This window comes from Squalius cephalus, assembly GCF_949319135.1.
Source record: "Squalius cephalus genome assembly, chromosome: 3".
Taxonomy (NCBI): domain Eukaryota; kingdom Metazoa; phylum Chordata; class Actinopteri; order Cypriniformes; family Leuciscidae; genus Squalius; species Squalius cephalus.
Window position 1 is genome coordinate 44,135,589 of NC_137124.1, and position 8,655 is coordinate 44,144,243.

The 8,655-nt window shown below is 35.7% G+C and overlaps 1 protein-coding gene across 6 annotated transcripts in view; it reads right to left on the reverse strand.

The window, feature by feature from the left end:
- Positions 1 to 8,493, reverse strand: part of dennd4c (DENN/MADD domain containing 4C) — a 228,618-nt gene extending 220,125 nt beyond the window's left edge. For all 6 annotated transcript variants that reach the window (XM_079866350.1, XM_079866349.1, XM_079866348.1 and 3 more), the window contains exon 1: positions 8,282 to 8,493. The gene's annotated coding sequence lies outside the window, so the exon portion shown is untranslated. The remainder of the gene's footprint in view (positions 1 to 8,281) is intronic.
- Positions 8,494 to 8,655: the final 162 nt, after the last annotated feature.

Consider the following 8,655-nt stretch of genomic DNA (forward strand, 5'->3'; position numbering starts at 1 on the left):
AATTCACTAACATTAGAATGAGATTAAGATGAATCTCTTAAGAAAAATATTTTTCTATATGCATGTGTTGTGAATTAGGTGGAGATTTTTCGTGAGAAGTTCTCATGTACACACAAATACGAAATAATCCATGCAATTATTAGTGAATGAGACCGTGTCCCTGCTTACCTTCTGCATTTAGGAAGTTGTTGTTTGGTTTCAAACTACAGGGCTTGATTGTGTAGGGCATATTTTTTTTACTGTGTATTCTTTTTCATAAACTCAACATTTTGTCAGTTATGATGAGAGCAATCATGAGAAATAAATCTGATGTGTGCACATCAACACTATAGTCAAATAAATACCTGGAAAAAATTAGATGTGTGTCCAAAGCTAAGGCTTTTTAACCAAAAACATTTGCAAACAAATAACTTTTTCTCAATTAGAGATGATAAGCAGCAGGAAGTGTTTTTTGCAGCTCTACTGGCAGGTACAAATAACTGGCCCCCAAATCAAGAGAAAATTAGCACGCCAAGCTGTGGAACCAGAGAGCAGTGAGCGCTCCACTTATGACTGCTGGTGTAGCTCGACAAAGTTATGCAGGATTTCTGAGAGATTCACTTTGTGCATATTAATGCATAAGGCTGTGAAAATAAATCTGCAATTTTTATCCTTTTGACCTTTTATTAAAAAAACTCACAAAAATCGAGTGTTTCATTGAAGTAAAACAATTTAAAATTGGGTGGTAAATCACATTATTCCTCTATTACAAAACATTGGCCATAATTATTTTTTTTAGCCCAAGAATTTTTATGAGTAAAATATCTCTGAAGTATATTCTCATTCATATTTACATGTTTTAGTATACCATGGGTGACTAGGAACATGAAATTGTCTAGCCATGACTTAATATGAGGAAACACAAGGCCAAACTCCCTAAATCATCCATCACAATGGGTAAAACCAAAGAATATAGTTCTGATGTGCAGCAAAAGATTGCTGAGCTTTACAAAGTAATAACTGGATGTAAGAAAACAGCTAAAGAATTGAAAATTCCCATTTCCATCACCAAGGCAATAATTAAGAAGTTCCAATCATCAGGTTGGAGGTATTGCCCCCTTTTGTGCACTGTTGATCAAGGCAAGTCCCGCACACTGGGGTGATTCTGAGAGTCATTTTCAAAGAATCCAAGAAACTTCCAAGAGTGTGGGTAGAGTGTCTCGTGATGTCTGTCATATCCGACGATATGCTTTAATGTAGTGATAGTGAAATAAGCTTTGCAAAGCATCAAGGCTTTCCCATCAACTAATGTGTAGACGCTTGAGGCATGAGCATGCGTATGTATTTATATACGACTTTATGAATAATCTATGCTGTTCGGCTATACTAAAAAAATATTACATGCTAACCATGGCGATGTCAGTTAAAATCAATTGGCTAATGTTTTCTTGAACTTAAGACGAAATGAAGTTACTGTACAAACAAACGCTTGGTGACGGCATCTCCAGGTTCTTTAGGCAGAACAGAGCTGTGTAATATGTGCTGCTGGGGAACTAATTCTTAATTCGTGGCCATGATATATACCTATATCAAGAATATAATTTGTATAGCATTTTCCACAATCCACATCGTTTCAAAGCAGCTTTACAGAAATTCATGTCTAATGCCTTAATGCTTTAATATTGAGCTGTTTTAGGGCTGGGTGATATAACCATAGCCTATATGTTGCTAATATAAATGACCCCATACTGTTTTTGAGATTTATCTATATTTTTATTAATTTATCCAGCAGATAAATCAGTAATGATCGACCGATATTGATTTTTTTATAACCGATACCAATTATTTGCATGTTTATGTGGCCGATTACCGATATGCTTCTGTTTTTGACAATTATTACAACACAAATGAACTGAACAAACCATTTTATTTATAACAATCACTCCCTCCTTGCATAAAAAAACTTTATATTTATACACAAATAAATAGAGGGGTCTGAGTCCAAAAAATAAAGTGCACTGTTTCTAAGTGTCTTTGTTTAAAAATAAAAGCTTTGATGAGGTAAAACATAAAGCACAAAAATTATTCTTTATATTTATATATAATATCTTTATATCTTTATATATAATTATTAAACATATATTCAAAGATAGTTGAGTGATGCATTTTTAAGTGGTTCCACATGTTGGAGGTATTTTTTGTATTGTATTTTGTATTGAAATGTAATTCATTTTAAACAGTTTTAGAAGGTTTATGTGCCGTTTAATAGGTTTAAAGAGTGAGGAATAATTCACTGGGTAATATTAATTCACTGTAATATTAGCTGGAAAATAACATTGTCAGGAAAGTAACAAACAAAACAGCATATTTGCATTTTCCAACTAGTATGTTATTAATTATTAATAATGTTTTTGTCGGTCTAGATCATGAAATCTTTTCTGACAAAGTGCTTTTTATCTATGCATTTACACAGAACTATAACTTAGGCTACTCAACCGCGATCGCGCGTGGAGATAATAAATAATTAATTTCCACAGAGCGGTATTTATTTAGATTTGTATTAGCGAAATAATGGTTATGTAGTAAATGATAATATCATTTAGGGTGTTTAAACAAGTGTTTAAACGAGATAATCTTGTCAAAAGTTTCATTCAGTGGCCGTACTTGAGCATTCCTGTCATCAACCCAGTGAGTGCTCAGTATGAACGAACTTTTTTTTCCGAGAATAATGGTGATCAAATACAACAGATAGAGAATTAAATTCAGCGCTTTTATTTTTCAACATGCACTCATTCAAGTCTGTTTTATTTAATTCATGTAAAGTTACATATTTATTGGGGCAGGACATGATGGATTATGCTACGTGACTCCATGAGTTCGTCACAATTTTTTTAGAGCTAAGCTGCATAACTAAACTATATCAGGCATGTATGTCTCAAATCTCATTTCTGCATGTCTGTTATGTTAAATAAAGTTGAATAATTAAAGCAAAGCAAGCAGAACATATGCTTTACCTGTGCACAGAGTTGTTGTTGACTGATCTCCTCAGACGCGGACTGCAATAGCGGAATTCTCAAAACGGCCACAAGATGGCGCCGTTTATCGGCGAATCCGATATTACAAAACCTATACCCGATTATGGGAAAATGCTTAAATATCGGGAAAAATATCGGTAAACCGATACATCGGTCGATCACTATAAACCAGTGCCACTTTTAGTCAAGTCAAGTCAAGTCATCTTCATTTATATAGCGCTTTTAACAATGTAGATTGTTTCAAAGCAGAGATACTTGTTTCTTTACAGAGATAAACGTATAATTTAAGGTAACAGAGATTGTTTTGGCTTTATAGCGGTTCTTTAATAAAGTTATTTTCCAGCTAAAGTTAGTTTTGATTGATTCGCTTTCGTTGCAACGATCATTTGTTATTAAATTAGGGGCCGCTATGACGACACCATTCATACACAGACTTTAAATGTGAACCTGTGATAAACGCTGATGGCGTTCACATGCGCATTAAGAATTGGTTCTATAGTTATGTGCGTTTGAATATATGTGCGCAGGTTTGTAATTCCCTACAAACCAAGCCTAAACAAAGTACTGGTCTTTCCTTATAAATTTTGATACATTATTTTATTTTATTTTGTCACTTCGGGGTAGGTACGTGAAACGAATTTTCCCGACAATGCTTTATCTGTAGCTTTTAATGAGCAGGACTGCATGAAATACACACGGCTAATAAAGTGAGAATAAATACATAAAGTATATCTGTGATATTAACATATTACTGCAGGTTTGCGAAATATTCTAAGTTTGAATTTCACAGTTTTTTATTCATTTTGAGGAATACTGATTCTATTTATTTTTTGCTAAATGAAATGAGTAAATGCCTGCTCATATTTAGCCTAGAAATACAATAACCTTGTTTACACAGCGCACACAAAGCCTCTGCTCCTTACTCCCAATTTATCTCAACATGGGGACAAGAGGTGTCAGTGAACAAATGAAAAAAGAAAGTAACTTGCATTACTTATTTGAAAAAGTAATTCAGATATTTTGTTGTAAATTTAAAAGTAATGACTTTCTTTACCAGTAATAAATAAAAAAGAAATCTGATTATGTAACTCATGTTACATAAACACAAATTGCCTTATTATAATTTTACCTAGTGTCATACATACGTTCTCAAGCCAAGATAAGCTTAAATAGTAGGCTTTGTCAAGACAACATACATACAAGGCCCAGTGCATTCCTACACATTATATGCTTCTTATATAAGAAAAGATGTTTACATATTACATACAATAGATTACACACAATAGCAATATTTAAATTGTAAAGTGCTTGTACATCATGGTAGAATTTGCTTCAATGATTTTGTAATTTATATTTTAAAAAATTATTTATAAAAAATACAAACCCCACAACCCCTGTTAAAACTGCAGCTTTTTGAGATGTAAACAAAAATATATTTCCACATTTATTGAAATAAAATGTATGTAACAAATGAATATAAACTTTTAAAGGGAAAAAAGGACAAATAAAATATTTTTATAACTAATACATGGCTGGAACCTTTTGCTTTTAATACAGCAGCCAGTCTTTTTGAATGGGGAGTACATCAACTTATCTTGATTTGTCAATTTCTTCCCACTCTTTCTTGCAAAGGAACTCCAGATTTAGCATACTGCAGCCCTCTGCAAGTAATTCCACTTTTTTTTCAGATTTAGGTCTAGGAGTGGGCTCTGACTGGGCCATTCCAAAACGCTGTTCTTCCTTTGAAGCCCATCCTTTGTTGACTTAGATTTGTGTTTGAGGTTATCATCATGCTGAAAGCTGAACTTCCTCTTTAATGGAGGCCTGTGGATTTTTAATGGAGGCCAAAATGGGCAGGTACTTGGCAGTATCCATGATTGTTTCTTGTCTTGACTACTGGCCAAGTCCCAGCTGAAGAGAAGCTGCCCAATAGCATGATGCTGCTTGCACCACTATACTTCATCATGGGTATGGTGTTGTTTGGGCTTATTTTATTTATTTATTTTTAGAAGTAAAAGTTTCTGTAGAAGTAGTTGTAATATAGCTTCTTAATGCAATGTCAGCATCTGACGCTATCTTCATATATATAAGAGATATTATATAGATTAACATGAACATTTTATATTTCTAAAACCTTTTCTGGTAAAATCTCACTAAACAAGTCCTCAAAGGAACTTGAGGAAATGAGACAAATGATTTTTTCACCCAAAAATGAAAATTATGTCAGTAATTACTCACCCTCATGTTGTTCTAACCCTGTAAGACTTTCTCATAGTTGAATAAAGTTGTTTTTTTTTGTTTTGTTTTTTTGCACACAAAAAGTATTATCGTCACTTGATAAACTTAAGGTTGAGCCATAGTCACTTAGACTATTTTAACGATGTCTTTACTAACTTTTCTGGGCCGGCAGATGCAATTACCAAGCAGCCTATGAAGGAGTGAGCCAGCTCTCAGATTTCATCAAAAATATCTTAATTTGTGTTACGAAGTCGAAAGTCTAACGGGGTTGGAACAACATGAGGGTGAGTAATTACTGACAGAATTTTCATTATTGGGTAAACTAACCCTTTAAGTGAGCTACATAAAAATTTGCTATTTGAATGAAAGATGGTACGGTCCAATAAAAAAAATTAATAGAAAGGGGAGTGTACAATCTGTATTGTAAAAGAGCTGTATAAATAAAGGTGACTTGACTTGGATTAATTTTTTTATGTGTCAAAAAGCTGTAATTTTAACTTTGCCATTTGTATACTCACTCTAAGTATGTCAGGTCAGGACCATTTTAATTGTAAATTGTAAATCTACATTACAGTACAGATAATTTAGTCGGAATTGTGCTTAAGTGCCATGACAACAATGTCACAATACAAAAAAGGCTTTGTTACCATAATTCAAACATTTCTTCGGTGTCAAGCATCGTTTAGTTTCGCTATCATGACCCAAAAAAAGCATGCTTTTATTGACTGAAATGCCTTTGGCACAAAACATAACAACTCAGTCAGGTGACAATTGATTTCACTTCTCAAAGCCTTTTCAAGCTAAAGGGAGAGCGAGAACAGTGACAGGATTATCGTGTGGTTTTGTGTTTCCCTTTCATTTGAGCAGCCCTGCCCTCTTGCCACATGGCCTGTCTTATGTCATACCCACAATGCCTCACGGTTACCTGTAACCGCTCCTGAGGACAACAAGGTCAGCACACATGCACACAAACATGGAGGCACACGCAAAACCTTCAACCTAGTGATCCTAATTCAGTATAATGAACAGAGGCCCGCTGCACAGACAATGGGTAAATCCAGACAGTCAAGGTCACTACAGCTATTGATCAATCACTTAAATGTGAATCACTCAGTGACATCTGGCCTTCACAAGCTTCTTATACAAGCATCTCCCTAAACACAATAAAAGTATGAAAACAACAAACTCGTATCCTTGAATTAACATATGGTCAGTTGGCAAATAACACTTTTCTTTAAATAAATAAATAAATACACCAAATACATATGGTGTATATAGAGGACAATGATGTAACTGGTTATCATTGTTATCATTTCTGCATAGCATGTAGGCCTATTTATAACTGTAAATTAATTTGTATGTTTTGATGTTTAACAGTTTTGTCACACTGTCACTGCCTGACATGTCAACCACCCATATGCACAGAGTACAAATATGAAAAGAGCTGACAAGCTCAAATTTTGATCTGTAAACATACCAAATACAAATTTCCATCTCTGTTATAGATGACTCAATGGCAATACAATGTCTTCTTTAAATCCAATACGAACTAGATAAATATAATAAAATATGGCATGTTCGTACACTTTAACCAGGCCTTGAGGCAAAACTGAGACTTAAGCATGGTTTCACAGGCAGGGCTTAGACTAAGCTAGGAATGGGCCTTAGTTTATTAAAGGTGGTATCAGCGATTTCAGGCCCAAACATAAATGTTCACATTCATCTAATCTTACCTAACGATCCGCTAGCTGCCCGTCCCATAAGCATGCCGTCAAAAAACCGCGTCTCTGTAGGCAGCCTAGGCTCTGAGATCTGCACACAAAAACAGTTGTTTTCACCCGGTTTAGCCAAACACTCAAAACCAAAATAAATAGTGTTCCAACCAATCACCGACAGGGGCGGGTGTTGCAAGGTTTTCGCGTGCAGCCGTCATAGGCAGCCGTGCACGAGCGCAAAACCTCACAACACCCGCCCCTGTCGGTGATTGGTTGGAACACTATTTATTTTGGTTTTGAGTGTTTGGCTAAACCGGGTGAAAACAACTGTTTTTGTGTGCAGATCTCAGAGCCTAGGCTGCCTACAGAGACGCGGTTTTTTGACGGCATGCTTATGGGACGGGCAGCTAGCGGATCGTTAGGTAAGATTAGATGAATGTGAACATTTATGTTTGGGCCTGAAATCGCTGATACCACCTTTAAGGGCATTCAAGTAGTTTTTTTAAACGTGCCTAGAAAAGTAGCTGCATTAAGTTACTGGTGTTTATCTTATGTCAGTGCAAGTGGCTTTCAGTTATAACAGTTCAAACATGCATTTAGTCTAAAACTAGACTTAAGCCTTGTATGTGAAACAAGGGGTCATAAATGTCCCAAATATTTTCCCTCCTACATTATACTATATTTTATGTTATATTTAGACACACAGAATGTAGATCTTATTCGTATTTTTGTATTGATTTTTCACACACACACACACACACAATTATATATATATATATATATATATATATATATATATATAGGTGAATTGGCTTATTCATCTGTAACTTAAAACAGGCGGATGTAAGTGCAGTATACCTGCACGCTGACCTGACACTCCCTACAGCACCTACACGCTTTATTTCAGACAACACAGCTATCTCAAAAAATAGGGAACTGCCTTTCAGACATCATGTGCGTGTAATTTCATGTTGTCTATGTAGACAATACACTATATTTTGATACAGCCAGTATCTCTCTCCTAGCGAGGCCTGTGAACGCGCTCCGGTGTCCAACTGTTTCATCTTCACGAGATCGAACAACTTCACACACACACACACAACTCGATCACACTTACTTTGAGGCAATAAAAAGCAAACTAATTTTTGTGTTTTAACAAGAAATGTCGACCGACTCGTGGAAATAAACAAGTCTTAAAAAGAACGACAGCGAAAATAACACATTACAAGTCATTCCGAAACTACCAGCCGGAGAATATGCAACAACTTAATGCGATTGTCTACATGAGGCAACTTCAAACGCAACAGTACGTACCAGCCGTTCAGAGCACTATAGGAAAACACGTTGACATGTAGGCAGGTTTCAACTTTCAGCCCGTCCACTCCGTCTCGAGCGAGAATAAAACGTCCACCCAATGTGAGCGCGTTGTTTATTCCTTGTAACTTTGTTTCTGTACAACGCTAGGCTGTACGGCAGCAAGTAGGCGCCATGTTTGTGTTTGTTACTTTGGTGCGCTCTCGGGTTTCTCGGACTGACTGCTGGAGGCGGATGAACCCGCCCATGAGTGACTCGCTGCTACACATTTCTGTCTTCCGCCCTACACAGGCTCATTAATACCACATATCTAGAGTAGTGCGCACCATGATTAACAGGTGGCTGGGTATTTATTTTCAGTAAACTAATGTTTG